The sequence below is a fragment of the Uranotaenia lowii genome, chromosome 1 (assembly GCF_029784155.1).
Source record: "Uranotaenia lowii strain MFRU-FL chromosome 1, ASM2978415v1, whole genome shotgun sequence".
Taxonomy (NCBI): domain Eukaryota; kingdom Metazoa; phylum Arthropoda; class Insecta; order Diptera; family Culicidae; genus Uranotaenia; species Uranotaenia lowii.
The window spans coordinates 51,290,275-51,317,828 of NC_073691.1; the positions used below are offsets into that span (position 1 = coordinate 51,290,275).

Below are 27,554 nucleotides of genomic sequence, written 5' to 3' on the forward strand. Positions count from 1 at the left end.
TACGGTGATCTCCAGGTGAGCGTTAAAATCCCCGATGACGATCTTGATATCATGTTTTGGGCAGCGGTCGTATTCACGCTCCAGCCACGCGTAGAATTCGTCTTTGTCGTCACCGGTACTTCCGAGGTGAGGACCGGCACATTCGTGGGTCGATCGGCCACAAACCGATCACGCGCTTCTTCATCTTCACCATCACTATAAAAGCAGTTCCAAGCTCGTGTGTGTTGCCACAGCTCTGGTACATGGTATGACCATCTTGGAACGTTTTTACCGTGGAGCCCTTCCAACACACCTTCTGCAGCGCTATTTGAGGCTTTTGAATTCGTTGGAGAGCACGTGGGTACTGCCCATGTAATTTAGAGATCGGAACTTCGCTGTTCCCCCCCCCCCCCCCCCCCCGATTTCCATGCGAAATTTGTTGTTCATTGTTCGTTGTTTGTATTTTTTGCAGTCACGGGCTCGCAAGGCCCGCTGCTAACCCCACTATCTCGCAGGAAGACCGTTGTGATGTTGCTGTTTTGGGTCCCGAACACCACGAGGACATTTTCATATGTGATGAAAGAAATTAGAGAAACATGAACTATCAAAGAACGAAAGAACATAAGCCGTAATTATCATGAAAATTTCGAAAAAGATACAACGGCTCACCGACAGGACTTGAACCTGCAATCTCCGCTTCGGTACAACGGCGCGTTAGCCAATTCCACCACGGTGAACGTAATGGAACTGGCGAACACGAGCAATCGAGCTCTGCCGATCAACTGCTGGACCTTCTATCGAAACACCATGTATATCCCGCATGTGATCTTTCCCTCTATTGATCTCTCTTGTTTCTCTAACCCCACCCATCGACTCGGGATTTTAGCCGAGCGAGCACATGGTCGATTGCTTTGGGTTTGCCGCAACTTACGGTCAGATGAAGAAGCAATCAGTGCCGCTCAAGGTTCCGAGCAGACCAGTTACACAGGGAGGTGTTGCTCTGTTGAAATCAATACTGATGTTATGAAATCGCTTGGTACATCTTTGATGATTGCTTCTTCATCTGACCGTAAGTTGCGGCAAACCCGAAGCAATCGACCATGTGCTCGCTCGGCTAAAATCCCGAGTCGATGGGTGGGGTTAGAGAAACAAGAGAGATCAATAGAGGGAAAGATCACATGCGGGATATTCATGGTGTTTCGATAGAAGGTCCAGCAGTTGATCGGCAGAGCTCGATTGCTCGTGTTCGCCAGTTCCATCACGTTCACCGTGGTGGAATTGGCTAACGCGCCGTTGTACCGAAGCGGAGATTGCAGGTTCAAGTCCTGTCGGTGAGCCGTTGTATCTTTTTCGAAATTTTCATGATATTTACGGCTTATGTTCTTTCGTTCTTTGATAGTTCATGTTTCTCTAATTTCTTTCATCACATATGAAAATGTGATCATTTTCAGGTACAAAGATGTACCAAGCGATTTCATAACATCAGTATTGATTACCACCAGGACGTTCTTGCACTCCGTAGACCGCCTCTGACATGGAGAACAGACGCGTCAGTTGCCTCTTGAACCGATGTCCGCGAGTTCGAGCCCAAGAGTAAACATTGAACACAGTTGCACCGGACAAGTTTTTCAATAACTACTCGCCAACTGAATGTTGATATAAAGTCGCGGATACCATAAAGAGGTTTTTTTTTATTAATTAGTTTAGTTTATTTGCTTAAAGTTCTTGATTTACATTACAAGTGATAAATTAAAACGTAGTTCACTTATGTCAATTCTATTACATTGCGAGTCTATAAAATCAATATATTCACTTATTATTTTCAACATACGTATTCGTCTGGCTTCGTCGACGTTTGGAATAACTGGTTTCAATATATCTTCGAATTCTAGCCGACGTCCATTGGTGAATTGGCTAATCAGCGTTTGCATGGTTCGGAAAGCTCACTTCAGCCTACTGCATTCACTGTATTTATGTTTCATCGTTTCAACCTGTGCTCCACAATGAAGACAGTCTTCTCCGTCACTGCGTCGAAGAATATGGAGAAGTTTTCTGCATTCAGCTTTTTCATTGACAAACAGAAATAATTTCGTACGTTGAGAAGCATCAAGCTTGCGAGAGGCGATGTTTTTCCAGACTTTTGGCCAGTTAGTATTAGGATCAAGAGATACTACTTTTGGTGGCGTTGTTCCGTTGAGAAGTTGCTGATGTATCATTGTTGCTGTTGTATTTTGTTGCGTGCTGAGTTGAAAGTCTGCGATTACCTGTTTTATTATTTTAGCGTCAGGGAGTGATGTGGGAGGATCGACGTTATTTTGAAAGTATGTGCTGTAATACGGTAGTGAATCGATTTCTTTTAGGTGTCTGTTCACTAATAATGCTTTGCATTTAAAAACAGGTAGATGCAAGTTTAGTCCACCCAGTTCGATTTTTCGAGCCAGCTGTTGCATTGGAGTCCTTGCTGTTATTCCTCTGAAAAGGAAACTGCCCATGGTAGACGTGATTTTTGCTACGTGGTAGGAATTTGGTGGAAGAACGGATGATAGATACCAAACTTTACTAAGTATGAAAGTATTGAGTAAAATGATTTTTTGAGGTAGTTGGAGAATCCGCGACGAGTGGAGCCATAGCACTTGTGCAAATTTAGACACCGCCTCATTCCAGTTTGTTCTTATCATGACTCTTATTGAATTTGCAAATGTTATTCCTAGCACTTTCACTGTTTGTTTCATTTGGAGGCCTGGGTATACTAGAGGATTTTCAGATGTTAGTCCGACATCGATGGCGATGGTTTTATTTTGGTTCAGCTTGGATCCAGAAAACCGACCAAAACTGTTAAACAATTGAAAAATTTGCTGTATCTTCTGGGTGGATGTAGCTATAACAGTGATATCATCAGCATAAGATACTACCAAATCGGAAGCACAAGCCCGTTCAATTCTTGTGAGAAGTGGGTGTAGATATATCACAAACATGTGTTCAAACGACTGTAATCGAAAAAACCTCTCACATTTAAAAACTTTTATTTAGAACCTCGAGAAGATGTGTGTAAGCTCCTGAGTCTTTAATTAAACATCAATGCTTAGAAAACATTGGGCTTAGGTTATTGTTCAGCACTACTGTTCTGAACAGCACTACTGTTCTGATAGAAAAGAAAATATGAAAATTGGGGGGTAGGTAAATTTCGAATATGTAGTCTAACTGCACAGATACTTTCCTTCGTCGAATATGAATACCGGCAAACCATAAGCAATTAGTCAACAACAGAAAACATTCACATCACAATTCCCCGTAAAAGTTCAACCGACAAAACCAAACTTCGACACGTTCTATTTTCCACCCATTCTCCTTGGGCCGAAGACACGATTCGGCTTCGCCCGCACGACGAGGAGTAAAATGAGAAAAATCGGAAAAACCACCCGGCGGCGGCGGCGGCCGAGAGAACCAACAAATGAGAGAGCCAATCAAACCAGCTGAGCAGCAGCTGACGAACGACGGCGGCTGTTTAACTGTTGTTGCCGCCACCGCCAGATTTCCTCAACCGGTTCCATCTACGGACGGCATTGCGTCCGTCAGTTCGTATCGAGAATTGAACTAAAACGGTTTGGCTAGTGCGAGCGTCGGTAGGTTGTTTTCGGAACGGCATCTCTCACATGCTGCTGCTTGCTGTCGTCAGATTGAACGCGCGCGCGTTTTGTGATTCTGGAAAACCTAATAGCACCTAGCAATAGTTATATCCAGGAGGTAGTTTTCGCATCGGGGTTTTTCCACCTGTTTTCCGCGTGCGAGGCGCCGGCTTCCAATTTGTTTGTTGATTCGGTTGGTTGTCAACGTTACAGACGACTGTGTGTTGGTCATCCGCGCGGGTCTAATCTAATCGATAGTCATTGGTGGGATTGTCGACAATAATAGTGTTACTGGGGTTGTGGTGCCACAATTTGCAAACAAAGCGGATCTACTACTACAATACCGCAGCGAAACCTTGAAGAACTGGTTGGTTTGGTCTGATTGGTGTGTTGCAGTGTGCTGTAATCGTCCAAGCTAAAGGACGAGACTCGTCGTTCGCGGTAGAAGTTGCAAATCAGAAATAAACAACAACCGAATACACTAGGTTGAGGGTAGAGTAGAGTGAGTGGGCACACCCCTACTATTTACCTCTTACCTCTTGGCGCTGCCTGGCTAGTGAATGTTCGTGACCTTGGTGTCTCGATCAGCACACAACACTGTTGAAGACTCACTCGTTGAACGTCTCTGAGGTTGTCTTCGTGTGGTGTCCACAGCGAATCTCAGCCGGTGTCGTCTTCTAGTAAGTGAGTGAGTTCTATACGCCCGATGACGACGACGACGTAGCAGAACGAATCGAAAACAGACAGTCAGTCAGAAGGCAGTGAGTCGTCGAATGGAATAATAATTAGTCGAATAAATATATAAATCATCCGTTTGCGGTTCAACTGCGCGAAATCTCGTGAAAGTGTGCGGGTTGCCTCTTGGAAGACTACGACGAGGATTAGGAGACTAGGTAGGAGACGGGAAGTACGGATACCCAACGATCCGTAGCGCAACAATGAAGAAGTGCTAATTCAGCCTAGAAGTTTGACAGAGTGAAACTGACCCAGTAAGTGCAGAAAGAAGTACTAGAGTAGGGTGAAGAAGCCTCCAAAGCCTACTTTTAACCACAACGCCTTGGATCCGTATCAAGTATCCGAAAAGCCGTAACCACACAAAGAAGAGAAAAAAAATCTAGCCCGGATCACCGGTTTATGTACTTCCACTAGCGGATTTCAGTGGATTTGCTTCACTCCGAAGTTTCTCCCCCACCTCGTGACAATCAGTCCAGCAGTAGTGAAGTTGGGTTTTATGAGTCGTTTCGGGAGTTACAGTTAATTTCGCCCCCTTCTAAATTACTTGACCCAAAAGTTGGGCCAGCACGTGTAGGCGGCCAAAAAGCCGGCTTCCCGTTAGTGCAGTTTCCTTCAACAGCTAATGAAGAAGGCAGCAAAAAAAACCAAAACAACTATCAAGTGTTGACAAATAATCCGCACCTGGTGTGGAAGGTGATTGAATTTCAATGAAGACCCCCTTCTCGGTGATTTAATCGTGCTTTACCCGGGTTGGTTGTCGATTTTTTTTTAAATTTTGGGATTGTGCCGGTTTATGTTTCCCGAAGTACAAGATTAAAAGTTTTGAAAAGATTAAAAAAAAAGTTGTTCGGTTTAAAGCCGGTTTCCCGGTCATCAATAAATACATCCAGAGAAAAATACAAATCAAGTGTGTAAATACATTCCGTCATTGTCAGCTGGTCAGTGTTTGTGAACAACAGGAATACCAGTTTTTTTTTTTGCGGTTTGGAAGATTTTTGTTTCCAGACACAAGTGTGTGAATCAAAGGTGAGAAATTTCTTCAAAATAATTTTGAGAAAAAAAGAACGATTATCTCTTGAGTGACGTTCCAGAAAAAACCCATAAAAATTTTGAAAAAAATGTATGCCAAATGAAAACCGGCTATCAAAATAAAAGAGCCGATGCAAATTAAATGCTATCAGCGCTATGATTTAACTTTGAATTCCCCAACATTCATTAGAGTTCACTTATCAACAAAAAAAAACAACTTTTTTTTCTTCTTGCAGTTCCATCGTACCAATCTAGAATAACCAAACGTTTTCCGAGCAACTTTTGCCTTCCGAGATATGGACTACTTCCTTCCAAGAATTTTCTAAATATAATCTAAGAAATTTTGAACTTTTCCCAAATGAATCCTGATAAATCATAAAACATGTTTTCAAAGAGCAGAACAAATCGACTGGCCTCAGTTGTTGATTTTCGGACAATTTTATTGTTGAGTTTAGCAAATGAATTTTGTATTTTCTTGGCAATTGTTCTCGCAATTTTTTTTTCCTTTTTTTATAGAAATTTAATCCATTAAGGTCATTCTCCCTCAATCTCGTAAAATTTAGATGTTCAGTAAACTGAATACAAATTCAGCCAAAATTTGTTATGTACTTCCCTAAGAAAATTTTGTTAATATATTTGCAGTAACTAACGACAATTTTAGCTCATAATCGAAAACAAGAGCTAGTTAGTTTGTTTTGGTTGAAACTGAAGAATATGTATACATTGAAATAAAAACCACAACACTTTCATTCCTGATTTCAAAGAAGGTGCATCCCAACTTGGGATTTTGAAATTGAACAACGATATCAACCACTTGTAAAGAAATTTCCATTTTTTTGAGCTCTAAAGTTCTGAGTAATTGAAATGTTATTTCATGCCTATCAATCATAAATTATACGATTTTGATCCATACTACTCTTAAGCCAAGTTTCAATTAGTTTTTAATTTTTTGTTAGTTCAAACTACGGATTTGAATTCAATCTAAAAAAAGTTTGAATCTCGATTATCTTTCTCTTTTCAAGATATATATATTTTTTTATTTATTCAAAATTAAGTCATGGTTCGGATTTTTTGAAAGCGATTTTTTATTGTGATACTCAAATCTCAAAACTGAAAGTTTAAATTTCAAATCTCAGACTCTAAATTTGAAACCTCAAAATTTGAACTGAAAGTATGAAATCTCCATCACTCAAACCTCAAAAATCAAAATTCAAATCTCGATTCTCAAAACACTCAAGCATCTTTTCCAAAATCTCATAGTTCGTATCTCATATCTCATGTCTCAAATCTATTGTCTAATATCTCATATCTTATATTTCACATCTCATATCTCATATATCATGTCTCATACCTAATATTTCATATCTCAAAAATATTTCATATCTCATATTTCATATCTCATAATTTAAATACCTTATTTAATAACTTATATTTCATATCTCATATCTCATATTCCATATCTTACAGCTTATATCACACATCTCATATTACAGATTTTATATCTCATATATCATCATATTGAATATCTCATACTTCATATCTCATATATCATATTTCATATCTCATATCTCATACCTCATACCTCATACATCATGTCTCATATTTTATATCTCATATCTTATATCTATCTTATATCTCATCAAGGTTGCCGAAATCACAAAGAAATTTGTAATTTCACAAAATTTCGAGCAAATTTTAATCACAGAATCCATGTTACAGAACACAGAATTTTGAAACATTAACAGATTTTACAGAATTTTTGCATTTTTAAAGGATATCCAAAAATGTAATTTTTTGGATCAAGCTAAATTTTAGATTTCTTACCTTGAATTAGAAAAAAAATATAAAATTTGTAATTTTTGTACTTTTAATTGACCAACCTTAAAGTTAAAAAGAGCCACTTTATCATGAATTTCCAATGAAATTAAAGGAAACAGCATCACAGAAAACCATCACCGAATTTTGGGAAAAATCACAGAAAGTCAGAATTTTTTCACTCCAAAGCACAGATTTTTTTTCGGCAACCTTGTATCTCATATTTCACTTCTCATATCTCATATCCCATATCTTATATTTCAAATTTTAGATCTCGTTTCTCATATCTCATATCTATATCCCATATCTCATATCTCATTTTTCATATCTCGTATCTCATATCTCATGTCTCATATCTCATATCTCATATCTCTTAACTCATAATTCATAACTTATAACTCAAATCTCATATTTCATATTTCATATCTCATATCTCATATTTCATATCTCATTTCTCAAATCTCATACCTCATTTCTCATATCTCATATCTCACATCTCATATCTCATATTTCATATATCTTATCTCATATTTCATATTTCATATCTCATATTTCATATCTCATATCTCACATTTTATATCTCATATCTCATAACTCATAACTCATAATTCATATCTCATATTTCATATGTCATACCTCATAACTCATTTCTCATATCTCATACCTCATATTTCACATCTCATATCTTATATTTCATATATCATAACTATATCTCATATTTCAAATCTCATATCTCATATTTCTCAGCTCATATCTCATATTTCATACATCTTATCTCATTTTTCATATTTTAAATCTCATATCTGTTATCTCATATCTCATATTTCTTATCTTATATCTCACATTTAATATCTCATAAATCATAACTCCTAACTCATAAATTATATCTCATATCTCATATTTCATATCTCATATCTCACATTTTATATCTTTTATCTCACATTCAATATCTTATAACTCATATCTTATATTTCATATGTCATATCTCATAACTCATATCTCATTTTTCATATCTCATATTTCACATCTAATATCTCATATTTCATATACATTTCCACATATATCTCATATATCAAATCTCATATCTCACATCTCATATTTCATATCTCTTAACTCATATCACTTTTCATATCTCATTTCATACTTCATAACTCATATTTATATCTCATATCGCATATCTCATAATTAACATCTCATATTTCATATTTCATATCTCATATCTCATATTTCATATCTCATATCTCATATCTCATATCTTATACCTCATATCTCATTTCTCATATCTCATACCTCATATCTCATGTCTCATATCTCGTGTCTCATATCTCATATCTTATATTTCACATCTCATATGTCATAATTCCATATATCATGTCTCATAACTCATATTTCAAATCTCATATAATTTCTCATAGTTCATATCTCAGATCCCATATCTCATATCTCATATCTCATGTCTTATGTCTCATATCTCTTGTCCCACATCTCGTGTCTCATATCTCATATGTCATATCTCATATCTCATATCTCATATCTCATATCTCATATCTCATATCTCATATCTCATATCCCATATCTCATGTCTCATATCTCATATCTCATATATCATATATCATGTCTCATGCCTCCAATCTCACATCTCATGTCTCATATCTCATACCATCTCACTTCTCACATTTCATTTCTCATATCTCGTATCTAATATATCATATTTAATTTCTTATTTCTCATCTCTTATATCTCATAATTCATATCTCCAATCTCATATTTCATATTAAAATTTTGAATCTAAAGGTTTAGTTGCCAGGAAAATCTGATTCCTCAAACACAAACAAATAGTTTCAACCTTACCTCGTTAAAATGATGAAAAATTTCATTGAGAGTTGACTCACCTGAAAATAAGGAAAAAAAAATAAAAATTAGATAACAGAACTGACGAAACTTTAACAATAAATATGAAAATTTATCAAAACTTAATTTTGTTATGAATTTTCTTAGTCATATAATTTTTAAAGACTTTGGTTGGAAAATTCTGTTCTAAATTTCTTTCGCGATATTCTCGATTGATTTTTTTTTGCAAATTTATCGTAATTGCTACGCTTTTAAGCGATTTTTCATAGAAAAAAAAAACTTCTGTCTCCGGTTGCTCCAATTTGCAAACTTCAGTCGCTCGTCAAGATCGACAAAACCGCAACTAAACATCCAACCCAAATCACGACCACTTGCTGGAGAAGTTCCACACGCTGCTGCCGGGGCATTGGTCCGTTGGAATCCAATTTCATGCCAAATTTGGCTGCCTCGAAATAAAGGTTCACATACCTACAACATCAACAGCTGGCTTAACTTAATCCTCTTTCTTTCCTTTATTTTTCTGTAAATCCTCATCACACCGGTTGATTTGAAATGGCGATCCACCAAATTGTAATAAGTAGATGTACCTACCTTCCAGAGTGCGATCTTTGGCCATTTTGGTTTGGTAGCAAAAAATGGCAACTCGAGTGTTGCAAAATATCTTTGAAGTGGGTCCCAAACGTCTTCGAGGGTTTAGGGCATTACTGATTGCTACCCTGCTGTCCGGAAGTAATCAACATTCATTCGACGGGTGAAGTGAAGAGGATTTCCACTTCGAGGGGAGAGTGTTTCCAAAAGGTCGTAAGGTCCTTTTTCAAATCTTATTTTTAGAGAAGAGGTTCAACAGTTCCTGAGAAAGTAAACTGAAAGGTACACTTAAGACCTTTCGGAAATTTACCTTCCAATTCGACACGGACGATGAAGAAAGCAAATGCTCGCGAAAATCGTTAATAGTGAATAAATAAAGCTCGGTGAAGATGCTTCGGAATCTTATGGCTTAGCTTGGCTTGGTTTGGTTTGGGTTGGGGCTGGATGGTAATTCAAGATGTTTGGTTAAACTTTTCGACCATCCAGCCAGGGTACCGAACCCAGATTAACGATGCGAAACTGCTGCAAAGCATACACACAGGCTCGTAAACATCGACATGCTTCGGAATCTTTTTTCGGGGGAGCTGTATAAATAATCTAAAAAGTGCGAGAAAAGGTTGAAGGTGTTGGTTTGAAGTGAGTAAGTCAGATGAAGGAGGTTGCTGGCTTTTTCTTGCTAAATTTCTCTGAATGGCAGAAAAAAACTGGACCAACTTGTTCGATCAGATGTTCTGTTGTTTACATAGGGCAGCATTCTTGAAATAATTAAAATCGCGAGAAAACGATGAATAAATGAGGCTCGACGGTTGAGATTGATTCATGTTTAATTTTGTTTTGGTATGATTAATCAAGTAACAAAACTCGAGTACAGAAAAGTGAGACAGTTCCTAAAATCTCACAGATGGATGTCAGAAATGTTCAAATATTAAAAAAGCGACGGTTCATATGCAAATCTGTCGCCATTCATCTCAAATTTCTTGGCTACCGAGTTGCTTGGAAAGTGAGAGGCAGATTTGCTCACATATGACATATGTTTTCTGATTGTGTTTTCGAAAAGAAGCAAGCAAAAATATTTTGCTCATGTGTCAGAGAATTTCGAAAAAGGTCATCGCACAAAATCTCCCACTGTTTGGTGAAGTTGATCTTTGCAAGAATTTGTTTCATTTTTTTTCGGTTACCTCAAACGAGAAGATCATTCGAAACCAAATGTTAAAACTCGCCGGAGCGCGGATTTTATTTTTACGCTAGGATGATTTTTTGGAACAACATACGTTTGGAATCGAGTGTTTTTTTTTTTGCGTTTCCAGAATTCATTAGGTTTCTTTGAAAAATTTAACACTTCAATCGAAATAATTAACGATTTTTTTTCTTGTCTTTTGTTTTATGATCCTGCTAAACGAGGATCGAATTAAATCCGATCAGTTTTCGTCACAGATCGTCAAATTTTGAGGTTTATTCCTAAAACTAACCTTGAACTAAGACTTAGCAATCGACTAAAGAGTTGTTGAACTCGTTTTTCTCAAGAAAAGAGCGGATTGCAGCTGCCATGTTTTTGTTTTTCTCGATTTTATTTTTCGCTCACTTCCTTCAAGTGCTCCGCTATTTTATCATCCTCTGCCTCTAGTTAAATTGCGAAAATAACACATGTTGGTACCAGTTGCTTTTTTGGGATGCTGAAATTCCGAGAACCGAGAAGACGCAGCGAAGCGATTGTTCATTCACAACAAAAACGAGGCTGCCCTTAAAATTACTAGGATGGTGTCGGAATAACTGCGTTAATTTTTGGCTACGCAAAGAGAGAAGGGGAAAAGCGGGAGGTAAAACCATGTTGAAGGAGGAAATTTGAGGCAGGAAGAACATGCTTTCTTGAAAGCAGAAGGTTTTTCGAACTTCCGAATCGTTTTTAATTACCAAACGAAATTGGACACAATTACGACGAGGAAGTTTAAGTGGGAATGGGGATTGTAAATTGGGCAAGTTAAATTTAACGAAATGCAGCTTGATTGATGAAAAAATTATCATAATAGAAGATCAATGTTCTCCGATTGCATTTGATTATTGCATCTTTCTGAATGTATTCTTTAACGAACACAAACATATACAGGATCTCAATGAAACTTGATGTTCCTCGAAGAGATTCCTTTTTTTTACTCTAAGCGTACATCTTTGAAGGATATGATGGCTAGCATCTTACAAATGCTAAAACCACCAACACACAGAAAGTACACTAAATATATGTATGCCGTGACCGGGATTCGATCGCATGCCCGCTGGCTTAGAAGACTTGGAGGCTATCCTCTACGCCATGGGCTTCGGTTTGATTATCTAGCGACAACAAAACTTTTGGATAGTCATAAAACGAGTACCATTTTTCTCCTCAAGAATGTTTCCGCCGGTGTATTGATAAAAACGCTCAATAAATTTAAACAGTTTAAAGCCCAAACTGTAACTTTAACAGTTCAAATGCGCCACGATTGGTTACATGACAAAAAAAACATCATAACCATGGTAATAAAGTCGTAACCGTAATCAACGCCCCCATAAATCAGTCATCCGGGGACCCTGCTGCAACAATCAAAAGCACCCGAAACCGACAGCTTTACTCTCCAGTAAGCAAGCAAAATAAAAAAAAACCTAGCCAAAGTGGGAATAGAGTTTTCAATTTTCAAAAGCTGTGATGTATTGAATCGCCATTTTTTTCCCAGTGAGTCGCCACCAGTTTTCCCATGTTACTGAATGCCGGTGGAGATATTTCAATTGTGAATGAATTCAGTACGGTGTTGGTGCCAAACTGCCATAATCACGGAATTGATTATTATCATCCTTCTATAGCTGCATGGTTGCCGACCGGCCCCCAATTCGATGAGAAAGGTGAGAGGGTGAGAGTTTTAGGGGGTTGCGTGGGGTAGCTGAAGGGGTGCCTGTTGCAGTTCAATGAAAATTGTACCGAGCTGTAAGTAATGTGGGAATGTTTGCCCAAAGCTGAAACTTGCGGTGGGTTGCTAGCTGTTTTTCAACTAGGGTGGCACGAAATTGGTCAGTTGCTGTTGATCTAAGCGTAATTGATTTTTTCATAGATCTGCATATGTATAAAAAATGCACAAAAAATTAATGGTGAAGTATCATTTAAAACTCATATTTCAAGTTTCCATCATGGCTCGATTTTTGTGATACTGAAATGATGTGAGAGTAGACTGACAATAAATTCCAATATTTGTTGACATTTTATAACTTTTTGTGAAAATATTGTAGTTTTGAATCAGTGCATTTTAGTAGAGATGTAATGATGTAATGTACCACTTGAGTCAAAAAGCGTTAGCAAACGCCAAATTTGACTATCTAGACTAATTGGAATTTTTAATATTTTCAACCGCTTCGCCGAGTACCTCGACTTCGACGTTTCAGAGGGTACTTTCCGAAGAAAATTGTTTCTAGAACTCTGCAGATTTCAGTAGTTTTAATTCATTATTTTATCATTAGGATCAACATGTGATCCGTTGATGTTTCATACAAATAAACATATTAGCAACAACATCTAAATTGATTCAGTTAATTTCCATACCACACACATCAGAAAAGTTGTCTTAGAGTGTTGCAGGGACACAGTACATGGTGACTGGTTTTTTTTCTTTGGCGACTGTCAAAAATAATTTTAACCAATTTGCCTTTTCTGTAAACTTTTTATTCAAGGATAGAAAAAATGTTTAAAATCTGAAAGCAAAATTTGCGCTTTTTGATAGCTTTCATGCAAGCAGAGAAGAGAAAACATAAGTCTAGGCAAAAAATAAAGTCATGTTGAAAAAAAAATTATAAATTCAACTAAAAACGGCAACCAGGTTCATTGACCATTTAACATCAAAAGATGTTCTGAAACATGAAAGATTGCCTTTTTCTATTCATATGGTCAAATGAAATATGTTCTGTACAAAGCAACCTTCTGGTATTCACAAATTTTAAATTAAAATATGACATTTTTATATTGATTACACTAGTTTACAAAATTTAAAAAAAATCGTGAACTTGATTGACTGACCAATATTTTTAATGTAAAATCGGGCGATGAACCCGAAAATGAAATTTAAAACAATCTCAGTAGAACCGTTTTTTGAGTTATGCCCCGAATATGAAATTTTGGAAAAAAAAAAAAGCTTGTACTTAGATTAAAATATCTCGGACGGCATAACATTAACTTGAAATCCCTCTTTTGCATATTGAAGGTGAATAAATTTTCTATCGATCATCTGAATCAACGCAAAAACATTTGCGTATGATCAACAGTTTTGTTGATATTAGTGACTTTATGATACAAAAAATTATAAAAAAAAGCATTTTTTTAGAGAAAATTTTGTTTCAGGGAAAGTTTTAGACTCGATGGTAACATTTAAAAACCAGTATTTTTCGTTCCTCCCGGGCAAAATACCTTAAAATTTTATTTACGTTTGAGACTCAAGCAACCCCTTCCTATGGTCAGATCTGCCTGAAATTTGGCATGTGTCCTTTTGGTAAGCTAATAAATAATTTTGACTTGGAGCGAGTGAGATTTTCATGTTTCATTCTTTATATACTATGATAAGTGTACTCAGTACTGCGGTTCGTTAAATTATAAAAAAAACTACAAAAAATACTGTTATGGTAAAGTAGCCATAACTTCTTCAATTTTCAACCGATTTTGATAAATAACCACTTGAAATCTTTGTTTTAAATTGACATTCAAGTGCAGAAGAAAATCAGATTTTTTAAATATTACCATCGAGTCTAAAACTTTCCCTGAAACAAAATTTTCTCTAAAAAAATGTTTTTTTATAATTTTTTGTATCATAAAGTCACTAATATCAACCAAACTGTTGATCATACGCAAAAAAAAGTTGATTCAGATGATCGATAGAAAATTTATTCACCTTCAATATGCAAAAGAGGGATTTCAAATTACTGTTATGCCGTCCGAGATATTTTAATCTAAGTACAAGAACTTTTTTTATTCGTCCAAAAGTTCATATTTCGAGCATAACTCAAAAACGATTCTACTGAGATTTTTTTGAATTTCATTTTCCGATTCAGCGCCCGATTTTACATTAAAAATGACCTTCAGTTAACTAAGTTCAAAAATGCTGTAAACTAGTGTTATTAAACAACAGATCAGCAAATCATTTTTGCATTCTGAATTTGAATTTGAAAAATCTTAAGTAAAAATCTAAACTTGGAATAATTATACGAAAAAACAGTTGGGTGACCAGCGAACCGGAAAAAAGGGACCGGGATAACCCTGGATTTTCAATTTAAATTCTAAAATTTAAATTAATTCATTTCATCATAACGGAACTTTTTCTCAGAAACTTGTAACGTAATATTCTTGAGTAAAAGCCGGGAAATGTCGGGAATTTAAAAAAGAACTGAGCGCATACATTTGTATCGACCATAAACTATTTCTTAGCTCACGCATATTGTGCAATTTCAAGTGAATTTAAAAAAGTTTTAAAATGAAATAAACATTTCACAACTGTGAATTTTCAAAGCCTTTAGTTTTGGTAGTTAACTTTTAAAGCGTTAATTAATTAAAGATTTTAGACCGTTGTGCGCTTTTTTGCGAATATCTGAAAAAAAAGTCCTTAAAAATCTGAATGAAGAAATAAGTTAAAGGAATTTAATCAAATTCTAAATGCTGCGACTTTATAGACCTGATGTGAATTCATACTTTGATATCAGGCAGTTTTCAATTGAATCCACATCTCGGAAACTAAGATTCAAGCTTAAAATATATCTTATAGCTGGAATTGTTATACACTAGTCTAGAATTGATGATGTTCGCATCTTCACCAGAAGCTCATTTTTTTTTAGAAAAAACAGGTTAGTTTAAAAGAACTTTAAAAGAGAGTTATGAATTCAGTTATTCATCCATGAAGTCCTAACTCGGTCGACTTATTTTCTGAAATGCTTCGTTTTTCAAAGATCTAATGATCAAAGGTTATTTTTAAATAAATTGAACAATGAGAAGTTTATTTTTACGCGACTTTATTTATTTTCAACTTTTTTCAATGGAGTTTACAGTAAATTTTTTTAAAATCCATAAATCATAACCGTTTTTCAAATATTCCTTTGATTGATAAAATTCTAAAAAATCAAATTTATTTGTTGCGTTTTTTACTAACACACTTAAAATTGTAAAAAAAATATCAAAACGTAAGTTCATAAATCAAACAGCAAATTTCTGACAAACGAATGAACCTCAAAATACTTATCTTATTAGGTTTCGAAAAATATTTTTTTATAATTTAGCTAAATTGTAACTTTTTAAAATTGGGAATTTTCCATGCGAGAAAAATGCCAGAAACAAAAAAATTTAAGATACTAAAATTTTATTCGGTTATTTGATAAACGCACAAAAGGCAGAAGATGTAACAAGGTACCAAGTTTTTGTGCGATTCTTGTTTACATTGTTCGCATAAACTAGAAGGATTTCAAACTGAAAAAATGATTAAAAAAATGCATTTTTAAGATAGGACTGATAATTCAGACTTAAAATTTAAATAAACTCACCAGAATTTAGGAAAATAGATTCAGGCATCTAGAATTCAGCACATTCTAAAAAAAAATTCAAATGTATTCAATTAAAATCATGATCCAATATTCAATACGAGAATAAATTTAAATTTCAGATTGCTAAGCATGACTGAATCTGTTTCAAGAACTTTAGAAGAAAAATATCAGAATATCAATCAGTATCCAATAGTAAAATAAAGTATTTCCACTTGAAATTTAAAAATACTAAGGCATCGTATCAAAACTTCGTAAACGTATTACCATCACCGCCATTTGAAGTTTCAAGATTAAACTGAAAAATAATTCAGTCTTCTCAGAATTTTACGTTCAACTTGCATAAACATATCTTAATTTTTGGTCGAAAACCCCGATAGGCATTTATATTTGCGCATTTTGAAGCAGGGAACACCATAAAATCTCAATCGGGAAAACCGGGGAAAAACGAGAATTTGAAAATGGAAACTCGCTGGCCACCCTGTGAATATCAATTCCAAAATTGCGTTTCGATTAAAAGATCTTTAATTCAGATTTTGGATCATGCATATACGTTTCTTATCTGATTCTTATTTCTCAACACATTGAGAATACGAGATTTCGTTTCTTGCTTTTTGTCTTAATGTTCAGAAAAGGATAGGCTTAGTAGCGGCACGTTGTCTTAATGTTTCAATTGGAAGAACAACTCAAAAACTGTAAGTTTAGCAATTAAACAACATTATGCGATATGAATGAATTAAAATATACTCAATGTAGATATAACACGTCGAAATTAGGGAAATTGAATTACATTACGACTTGAGCTCATTTTGAAATTTTCAATTTAATGTCTTTTTTGATCTTAGTCAGACAGTCAGAAATGTATAGCTATAATCTTCTATTTTTTTCTTAAAAATCAACAGTTTTACGTTAATAACACAATGCAAAAAAAATCACATTTTTCCGAAGTGCATTTTTTTTTTTTTGAGAACTTTACTCGACTTTTGACATTTGGTATACATCAATTTCGAAAATTGGTGCAAAATTTTGAAAACTATTACAAAAATATTGTAAATGAAGGTTTAAATTCAATGGTACAATTTTCCCAAAGACCGCTAGTAATTTTGAATAAAAGCTAAACATAATTACACTTTTTTTCATTCTGGGAAATATTTGAGTTTTAACGAAATTTTAAAAAAGTTCTAAGCCCAAAGAAATCTTTACATTTTTTTTAATCAAAAGGCAAAACGTTTTGCAGTCTTCAATAAGGTTGTAGAAAACAAAAAGAAATTAAAATGAAAAACTAGAGAACATACGTTAGTGTAGGAATAGTAATGAATTTTCCTTTTGAATTTTCTTAAAATTGTTGGATAAAATTTTTTTCAAGTATTTTTCGAATCCTTTCTCTAGAATATCTAACCAAACTTTAAATCCCTAATTCATTTTCTATTTAATTATGGAAAAATCTGTATTGAGGTTTGAAAAATATGTATCTGTCTCTTATATGTGCTGACGTTGAAAAACTCTGTATAATACATAAAAATCTGTATATATGACACCGCTGCTTCTTATTTATTAAATGTTAATCACTGGAAAAAATGTGGGCTGATAGACGAGAAATTTGGTACTAGAGTTTTAAATACAATAGTTAAAAGCCCCTCGCACCTCAACATACGGGAAAATCAACGTGTATAACGTCTACACTTGTAACTTTTAGAACAGATTAAATCAAAATTTGCATACAACCAACATTTCATTTGGGCTTGTGATATAGCTCAGTTGGCAAGTCTGTTGTCTTCTGAGCCGATGTCCGCGAGTTCGAGCCCAAGAGCAAACATCGAACACAGTTGTACCGGATAAGTTTTTCAATAACGATCCGCCAACTGCACCGTTGATAAAGTCGCGAATGCCATAAAGATGGTAAAACGACTATAATCGAAAAAAAAAAAAAAAAAAAAGAAAAAAAAACTTTTTACATAACAAGTTGATTTGTTGCACTGAATGACTCTTCCTTTTTCATTTTTGCGGATTTCCTTCCTGTAAAAAACGACACTTTTTAAGCAATTTTCAAGAATACTCATCTAATTTGGTAGCAAAGCAAGTGTTCAAAAAACCGATCTAATTTATTGAACCAAAGGGTAGAGGAAGAGTGTGGGGGCGAATTTCTACACAACGATTTGAATAACTGTATTTAGAAATCCCCTTACGAAAAGAGTGGAAGTTCTTTACAAAATCAAAGTAAAATAAGACAGAACTGAAACCATGTTTGATGTGATTTGGATCGTTTTTGAAATCCAAGCAAGATTATACAGAACCAAAACACCCCTTTCAATCAATGTAAAATACGACATAACTGAAAAAGTTTATTTATTTAAATAAGACACAAACAAGCTGTGGCCACACAAAATCGATATAGAATATGACGTGAATCGAATAATTTTCTGTTTTTTTTTGTCATCTGATTTGTTGCACAACTAATAAATTCTGAAATAACGAGATGATTTGTTTCTCGCGAAGATACTTCTCACGATCTAAAATAAGGGGGAAGGAGGAGTTGAAGTATGTCACCAAAAACCTAATGTAATAATTTTTATCAGATTTGGTTCATGTACATATTTTGAGTTCAAAGAAATTCATAGTAAAAAATCTCAAAAATTTGTTCTCAAATTCGCATTTGACCCCAAAAACTTTGCTTTTAATTCAATTTGACTGTATGCACCATCACAGCATTTCTGACTTCAACTGAGCTTCTTTGAAAGATCGACTTCTTCGAAGAGCCATTGAACTCGAATATTTTTTTTTCGTATTTAAAGATCCTCAAAGTTGATTTGCTCAACAGCGTACACATTTTTGTTTTTGTGATCATGAACTAATGAGCCGAGCATTTCCTATTTTGACGTTGTAGGCTCGATTCCGCTTCAACAGTTCAATGAAGGGCTAAGCTCAGTCAGGCGTTTAAAGCAATGCCAAATTACAAGTGAATACTAATTCGGGGTACTGTTGCAGCCACGATAAATTGCTTGATGCTACCGGTCTTGAGTGATGTTTTTTTCCCTCGAAACATGCTCCAAAACATGAACCGAACCTGAAAGTAAAACTTCATTACATATTTAGCGTAAGGTTGCCTCATCGAAGGCATCGAAGTCCCAATCTCTTTCCCACCAGCCTTTTTCCACCAAAAAAAAAAGTGACGTCTTTTGGTTTCTGGGGGGACTCATCAATTTGTTTGTCTCGACTACGCCTTTTTTGCAACGATTTTCATGTTGATGGTTGTGTTTTTTTTTCGACAAGCTACCTTTGCGTGACCCATCATCAGCGCCAGACTCGTAAAATGTATCTTGGCTCAACTTAAGGAAGAAAGTCGGTATGCGAATCGATCGTCGAACTGAGCTCGAGTCGCTTCTTCAAAACAAAAAAAAAACACCCTGAAGATGCCTGATGTTGCTCGTTTGGTTTTTTGGAATTTTTTACCATCCACTTTTTATCTCCTCAACGCGTCTTGCGTCTCGATGGGAAATCGACGATTTTCGGAAGAGTCTTTTTCTGTTATTTTTTTTTTTCTCATCTTCAGATTATTGCAACTTTCAAGCCTCATTAGCTACCGCGCTAATTTGGCTTTATCGCTGCTGAAGATCGACCTAAGCTCCAACTTCAGCAGTTGCAAACACGCCCCGTGTTAAACTGAGGAGCTATTAAAACGATCCCGGGATCCGATGCTGATTGATAGATAATTTGCTCTTTAGGAAAGTTTATCGAACAATTGGTTTTTTTAAATGATTTTTTTCTTAGTTCCCAGTTTCCCTTTTTTTAAATTTAAGAAAAATTGAAAGGAAACATCAACATTGAGCGTCCTAAATTATTAACCCTTTTCCGCCGGAACCGAACAGGATATTCGCATCAACAACCAGACTGGAGGCAACAACAAAAAAAAAGAGAGAGAAGGTAAACATCAACAAATCTGCGTTAATCTTTCACACGCACAACAACCCTTTCCCCGGATCCTCGCAATCCTGCCGCACAAAATCCGGTCTTTGGCAGACGGAAAGTTTGAGAATGGAAACAAACAACACAGAAACGGAAGCCACCATCAGGCTTGCTTCCAAAAAACGACGGCGGCGCTCAACATCCGGGGTCCGGAATGAATTTTCAAAGCGTCGTCGTCGTCGTCGCACTCTTTTCGTCGTTGAAACCTAGCCCTTCATAGTCCTAGAGTTAGTTGCTCGATTACGTTTCCCCAATCCGAAGACCAGCAGATGTTCAAAACTTCTAGGCCCAGCAAATATTTATGCCTTGCTTTGAAAAGATGAGCAAAAAAGAACGTACATTGGAGCTGTTGCTACTCAGGGTGCTGGAAATTTTCACTTGTTGTTCGGTCTTTCAGACCGAAGCTGGTTAACGTTTTTACCTGAAGACTCAGGGCCGTAGGAAGAACCGGGTCATGGGGGGTGTTTTGATGACATTTTTTTCCTATAACATTTTTGCATGGACAATGCATACACAAGTGACAAATGTATGTATATGTCAGTACATATTATTCAAGTTAAAGTTATTTTGCATTAAAGGTTATTTATTTTTGAAAATAAGTCTGGAAGGAGATGCCAATTTTTTTTTCATGAAGCTTTAAAAAATAAAGTGACTTGTGATATACAGTTGCGTTAAAAAAAGATTGAAATCGCGTGAAGCTGCGCACTCTTTTCCAAATTTGACAAGCTGCCTATCGGTTGATATGTTTTTCATACAAATATTCGTCCAAAAGATAATGAAAAGCTGCATTTTTTTGTCTTTGTAAATACTTCAAATTTTATATAGCGTTAGTTGGATAGTTGAACAAGATTGTTTAAAACTTTCATGAAAAAAATATCAACCGAGAGAGAAATGGCAGCATGTCAAAGTTGGAAGAGAGTGCGCAGCTTCACGCGATTTCATTCTTGATTCGGATAAATTTTTTAATGACTAGTGTGCCAAATGCATCGTTGAGAAAAGTCAGGAGTGGCATAATGATGTAGAAACAACTATCCTAATCGGAACAAAAAAAACTTGTATGCCACCTTACATTAGGAAGCTAATTCTTTTGAACCACTAGCATAACCATTTTCAGTATGGGTTAAAATGTATCAAATATTCAGCAATAAAAGTAAAAAATTAGGTTTACTGTTCAAATAAGGTTTATTTTCTACTCTTGTCAACTCGATAAAAATTAATGATTTTAATTAGAGCTTTTGATTTTGAAGAATCTGCAATATATGCCAATAATGTTGAAAAAAATTTCTAGGAGGATAAAAAACAAGTTCTAAAATTATCATTTATTATTTTATATTTCATAACTTTATTTCTGTGATTAAGGTTTTCAAAATTTAAATCAAGCTTTTTCAAAAACCATACTCTTTGAAATAAATCCAGATCTTATTTTTTATAAGTGAATTCCACCAGGTTTGTGTTTCTAAACAGACTTTGATTGAATTTAAAAATTTTATTTTGAATCATGAATCAAAATTATGAAAATAATGAAATTTAAACATTGTTATTTTTATACTTATTATAAAACTTAAATTTGAACTTAATCTGAATACAAACTTTGGATTTTAGTTCCAAGTTTGAATTCTGCATTTTAAACCCAAAATCAAAACCTTAAGGGGGGGGGGGGGGGGGGGGGGGTTGTAGGGTCTAACACTTTCAAAAAATCGTTTTTTTTTATTTTTTTATTTTCTTATTGTAAAACATTTATCTCCTCCTATCTAATACTGCAAGAAAGCAAGAGCAGAAACTTCAAACGCGTTTTTCTCGAAAGCACATTTTTAAAGTCCCTGGACATCGTCATTTGAAAACTACTTATCCGATTCTTTTCAAATTTGGAACATATTTTCTACATATAAAATACCAGACCCCAACGTTTTTCTTTTTTTGTTTTTTTTTACTTTGGGGAGATTTTACAGATAAAAAATGGCGGATTTTTTCGTGAAAAAACGTAGTTTTTACTTCAAACAGCCACAAAAATTTCATAAAATTTTTTTAAGTTAAATAAAAACGTTGGGGTCGAGAAAAACATCTATTAAAAATATTTTGCTATGATTTTTTGACTTCAGATGATTCTGTGCTGAGATACAGTGTCCACCGCAAATCCTGTTTTTTAAAAGACATCCTCGAAAGTGCTTCGTCACCGGTTCATTTTTCAATATTTTTCTACGAAAAAAATTACTTAATGTTCTTTTAACAATGCTTTGTATAATGCAAAAAATTTGAATACATTTGTTTGAACGATAGCTCTAGAAAAAAATCGTGAAAATGGTGTTTTTTTACCCGTTAGACCCTACCTCCACCTTAATCCAAATTCCAGATAAGAAATCCTACGAATTTGAAAACCAAAAACGAAATTTGTATCAAAACCCTTAACCAGAAATCTTTTGTTTGATTCTGAACTTATGATTTTCAATATGAATTTTGTTTCAATTATTTATTCGTAATCGAACTTGAAAATTTCAATAAAATTGTGAAGGATGAAATTGTTACACATTTTTTAATTCTGGACTTTCTTATGTTCCAACTTTGCAGGATTCTTAGCAGGGTTCTATACCAAAGATGATCCTACCTGAAAATCAAGAACAACGAACTGGATACTTACTAGATATTTTTCCAAAAGTATCCAGGCTGGCCAAATCCCGGCAATTTTATTCTAAAACCTTGCGAAATTAGCGCAAATTGATTCAAAATTTTCCCAAAAATCCGGCCAATATGCAAGCAAATTTCGGAATTATTCAATTAAAATTAAAAAACACATGGAAATTGTTTTTATTCAATCGAACCACATCAGCCAATTCAGAATCATGTTTGAAGTTTCCAAAAATTCTTCTATGTTTATTTTGACGAAATTTATTTAAAATATTTTATTTGGACGTGAGATACATAATTCTAATGACTCAATTGAAATTTTCGTTTGATTTGACAAATATAGGGAGAAAATCTGGTCAAAATCCAGACAATCTGATAAGCTTAGTCTAACTTTTTTGGACTCAATCACTATCAACAAGTGAGATTGTTTTTGAAAAACTGCTGTTGAATTGTTGTTCTGGAATGAGATTTCGAGGTTTTGGAGTCGAGATTTTTGCGCTATTGTTACTCCTGAATTATTTCAGTTGTGCATCAAAGTTTTATTAGAAATTTTAAATTTTATGTCTAGCAAAAAAAAAATTCACTTTGTATTTTTGGACCTTTATGGGGGGGGTTTAACCCCCAAAACCCCCCCCCGTTCCTACGGCCATGTGAAGACTAGTGTACTTTTGAAAAGTTACTTCAAAGCTAGCATGGCGACCATGATAATGTTCGACCAAAGGTCTACTTTTTTTTTAACAAATCAAAGTTTTATTATTTTCGTAGACTAATTTAGCGGAAATATCAAAGACTTTCTTTTAAAAAAAGTCAGACTTGATATTCAACCTCAGTGTTTGAGGGAATCTGGGCTGGGGTGTCTTGAACAATTTTAACACAAAAAATTTGGTATCTCTGTAAATTCACCACATTATAAGGGAATCTCTAGTATTTGACGTACTTTTCCCGGAAAAAACTCAATCGGGGGTTTTAGAAAAACCTTTTTTTTCATTTTGTGAGTTGGGCGGAGAAAGAACACATTTTTCAATTGATTTTTCACTGATATTGGAATTGAATTAATTTTTGTTTTTTTATCTAAACCCTTTTGAGACTGATTTTGCATATAACGTCTTTAATCCGAAATTTGCCTTTTTTGATTTCACTCTGAGTTTGTATTATTAAGCCCATTTACATATGACTTTAGATGAACTTTCACGAAAAAAAAAACGCGACACGATTCAGTTGTTCTTAGTGCAGAAATAAATTCCAAATTTTTTAAATGATCATTGATCTTGAATTCAAAAAATTTCAAAACGAATTACATTTGTAGCGTGAATTTTCTTTTTGGACAATGAAATTTTTCAATTAGTGATTGTTGGAATTCTTAAAATCAAAATCCAAAATTTATTATTTTGCACTTCGAGGCTCTGATTGTTTTGTTTCTGGAAAAGCTCAATGTTCTTAAACAAAGTAAAAAATCAAAGTATCTTGAAAAATTAAAAAAAAATGTTATTGTTTTGACAACATGCAACGTTTAATAGTTTTTCATGATTGAACACTCACTCGTTTACATTTTGTTTCTTTAGTCCACAATTTTAGCTGAATGGCATGCAGAAATTCTCAAACTTAAATTTTTGCAATTCTTTTAAAATTTTGGAATAGTTTTCCAATTCATTAATAAATTTATTATATTAAAAATTAATTTATGTAAAATGAAAAAATCACTGAAAAATAATTAGATTGCTGCAAAGGATTTCATGTAGGAGGCTAGGTTGCCTAAATTACAGAAAAATCTATAATTCCACAGAATTGTGAACAAACTTTCATCACAGCATCTGTGTCACAAAACACAGAATTTTGGAAATATTCACAGAGTTCACAGATGTTTAAATTTTTTTTACGTATTTCTAAAATTCTAATCTTTAAAATCAACATTAAATTTGGATTTCTAACTTTGTATTGAAAAGTCATGATAAGTTTGTTATTGTTTATTAATTTTTCTCAAGGAAGATGTAAAACAGACACTATTTCTCATGGCTTTTTAATGAAATCAATTTTTATTTATCACAGAAAACCGTCACCGAATTTCTGGGTAAAATAAACGAAAATTAGATTGTTTTTTTCACAAAAACACAGAATTTTTTTCGGCAACCTTGGGTTTCTTCACAAAAAAATTGATAATTTTTTTCGAAATAATCTATCATTTCGTAAAATCAAAATTTGATTATCCCTGTTTCAAAACTGGGAGATGTTCTGGTGCACCGAACTTTATAAAAATGCCTAGCTAGAGTAAGCTTGCCAGATTGCCAGATTCATAAAAAAGTACTGTACAAACTTTCAAATGTTCTTCTGTATTGAAGACAGTAATCAGTTTTGCCTTCAAAGAAGAATGTTACAATTTCACTATTAACTGGAGATAAAGAACACACCGATTGTGGTTTTGAACTTTTTTACAATGTTCCAGATTTTTCATGATTTTTTTCAGAATAATTTAATAATAATTTAAGTCTACATAAAGTGTGACAAAATTCAAACATCACCTGAATTTAATCAAATTTGCTCCACAAATTGATGTTGATTCTTTGAAATGATTATGTCATATAAGTTTTGTTAGAGTTGGATGATTTATTGTTATAAAGGCACCCTCCATTTTTTGAAAAAGGGGGCTCCTATTTGAATATTGTTGAAATTGAAGAATTCAAAGCAGGTTTCAGTGGTGAAATAGAATTATCTTTTATGCACATTCCTCTGTGAAGTCCTTAAATAACTACTTATAACTTAAGCGATAGCTATTGATATATATACTACACTAAAGTGATATCCTCACTTATTGATGTTCTCAATTGTGTGAGTTAGCCAATTCGAATATCTGGCAACACCGCTGTGTTATCACGGACCTAACTTGAGTATTTCCGCTTTATCGTGTGATCATGTAAACATTTGTAACTTGTTTACCATCAATATGGCTAACCCATACTAGGAAACAGTTGGTCTCGAGACGGTCTCAATGTCTTCTTTTTTACTCGAGATACACTAAGATACTGAGACTCTCCCATGTTTCTAACAACAACAGATAACAAAGTTCGTCTCAAAACAAAAATCGCAGTTCAAGTTACCTAGCGTGGACTAGGCTTAAGCTGCCATCAGCAATCAGCAGTCAACTGCATGGAATTAGTGGGAACCGGAACAAACAATAAAGATAAAGATAAAGATACAAAACAATTAAAATTTTTACAAAACTTGAACAAATTTCAGATAATTTTGAGAAAATTGTGTACATACACGGAGAAAAAAGTATAGTTTCATCAACAATATTCTGCATATATTCATATTGATTTTATATTGATCATTGAATCTTGACCAATTATATTTATTATATTGAACTATATTTGTATGGTTGGTTTTATACATTAAACTATAAATATGATTGATTCAAGCAAAAATACAATAAATTCTATATAACTATATATTGTGTAGATTAAACCAGTGCTATGGTTGATTTAACTATAATTATGATTGAATCAAAGATGCTTCTATGATTGATTTTATACCTTCCATTATATATTTTCTGTTGTTATTTTAGTTTTTTCATGCATTAATTTTTATTTTTATTTTGGTTTTATACATATTTTGCTTATTTGTTATCAGCTGAAACCACACAACAGATTACGGTAACAAAGAATAATATGATTTGGTTTTATAGTTTTGGTATTGTCCAGCCATTTCTGCTTTCCGATGAAACGCTATTCGGTGCCACCCAACCGGGATGTCGAATGATTCCTCCAGCGGCATCGGTTCCTTATTTAGAACTTATATGCTGCCGCATTGGTAAACACCAGCTGCCTGCTGCTGAGACACTTACTATAATTATGTAAACACATGTAGTGTTGGGATGTGCGTGTATTTATTCAAGTATCACACAATCAATCATAAAAATATAGATGAATTGACAATATTTATAGTTTAATACCTAGAACCAATCATACATTTGAAGTTGAATCTATCATGTTTACAGTTAAATTATAATTGACTCCAGTTGAATATATCATATTTATAGTTAGATGTTAGAGATCAACCAAAAATATACAGTTGTATCAATTATATTTATAGTTGAATGCCTTAAGTTAATCAAACAATTGTATTTGAATTTATCATATTCACAGTTGAATCAATTATAGCATTACAATTGAATCTATCATATTTATAGTTAGATGTGAAAGGTCAACCAGGAAAGTATAGTTGAATCTATAAAATTTATAGTTAATTGCATAAAATCAATCATACAATTGTAGTTGAATTTATCATATTAACAATTGAATCAATTATACCATTACAGTTGAATCTATTACAAGCATAGTTGATTGCGTAAGATCAATCATCAGTTTGTAGTTGAGTCTATTACGTTTATAGTTGGGTGCGACAAAATCAACTACGCTTTGACGATTGGTATAACCAGCTGACATAATTAGAACAACAGTCGTAATGTGATTAAAAGTGTTTAAGTATTGAAAGATGCTCTCATGTTCTAAAGGAAAGCACCCATACAAAAATAATATAATAACTTTGATCAAAATTGGAACACAAACAAATGTTACCACGATGCAACGAAAATTGCATTGGTGGAGAAGTTTTGATATACTCTAATGGTGTATTGTTTTAAAAAAGTCCTCCTTTTTTTGGATTTGGGGGGATTTCGAAAAAAAATGGCACACTTTCACATTTTGAGGTTTGAAGATAATTTAAACTGTTGCAAGACTTTAAATTTTTGTAAAAAAAGCTTTCATACAAAATTGACAAAAATATGACACAACATAAACAATTTACAAATAATTGTCATTT

General features: G+C 34.2%; 2 protein-coding genes across 9 annotated transcripts in view; one reads left to right on the forward strand and one right to left on the reverse strand.

Moving 5' to 3' along the window:
* LOC129740585 (cation-independent mannose-6-phosphate receptor) overlaps positions 1-27,554 on the reverse strand; it is a 431,652-nt gene that overhangs the window by 181,201 nt on the left and 222,897 nt on the right. The gene's annotated exons all lie outside the window — the stretch shown is intronic.
* Positions 3,568-27,554, forward strand: part of LOC129740582 (protein toll-like) — a 196,206-nt gene continuing 172,219 nt past the window's right edge. For all 3 annotated transcript variants that reach the window (XM_055732277.1, XM_055732279.1, XM_055732278.1), the window contains exon 1: positions 3,568-5,366. The gene's annotated coding sequence lies outside the window, so the exon portion shown is untranslated. The remainder of the gene's footprint in view (positions 5,367-27,554) is intronic.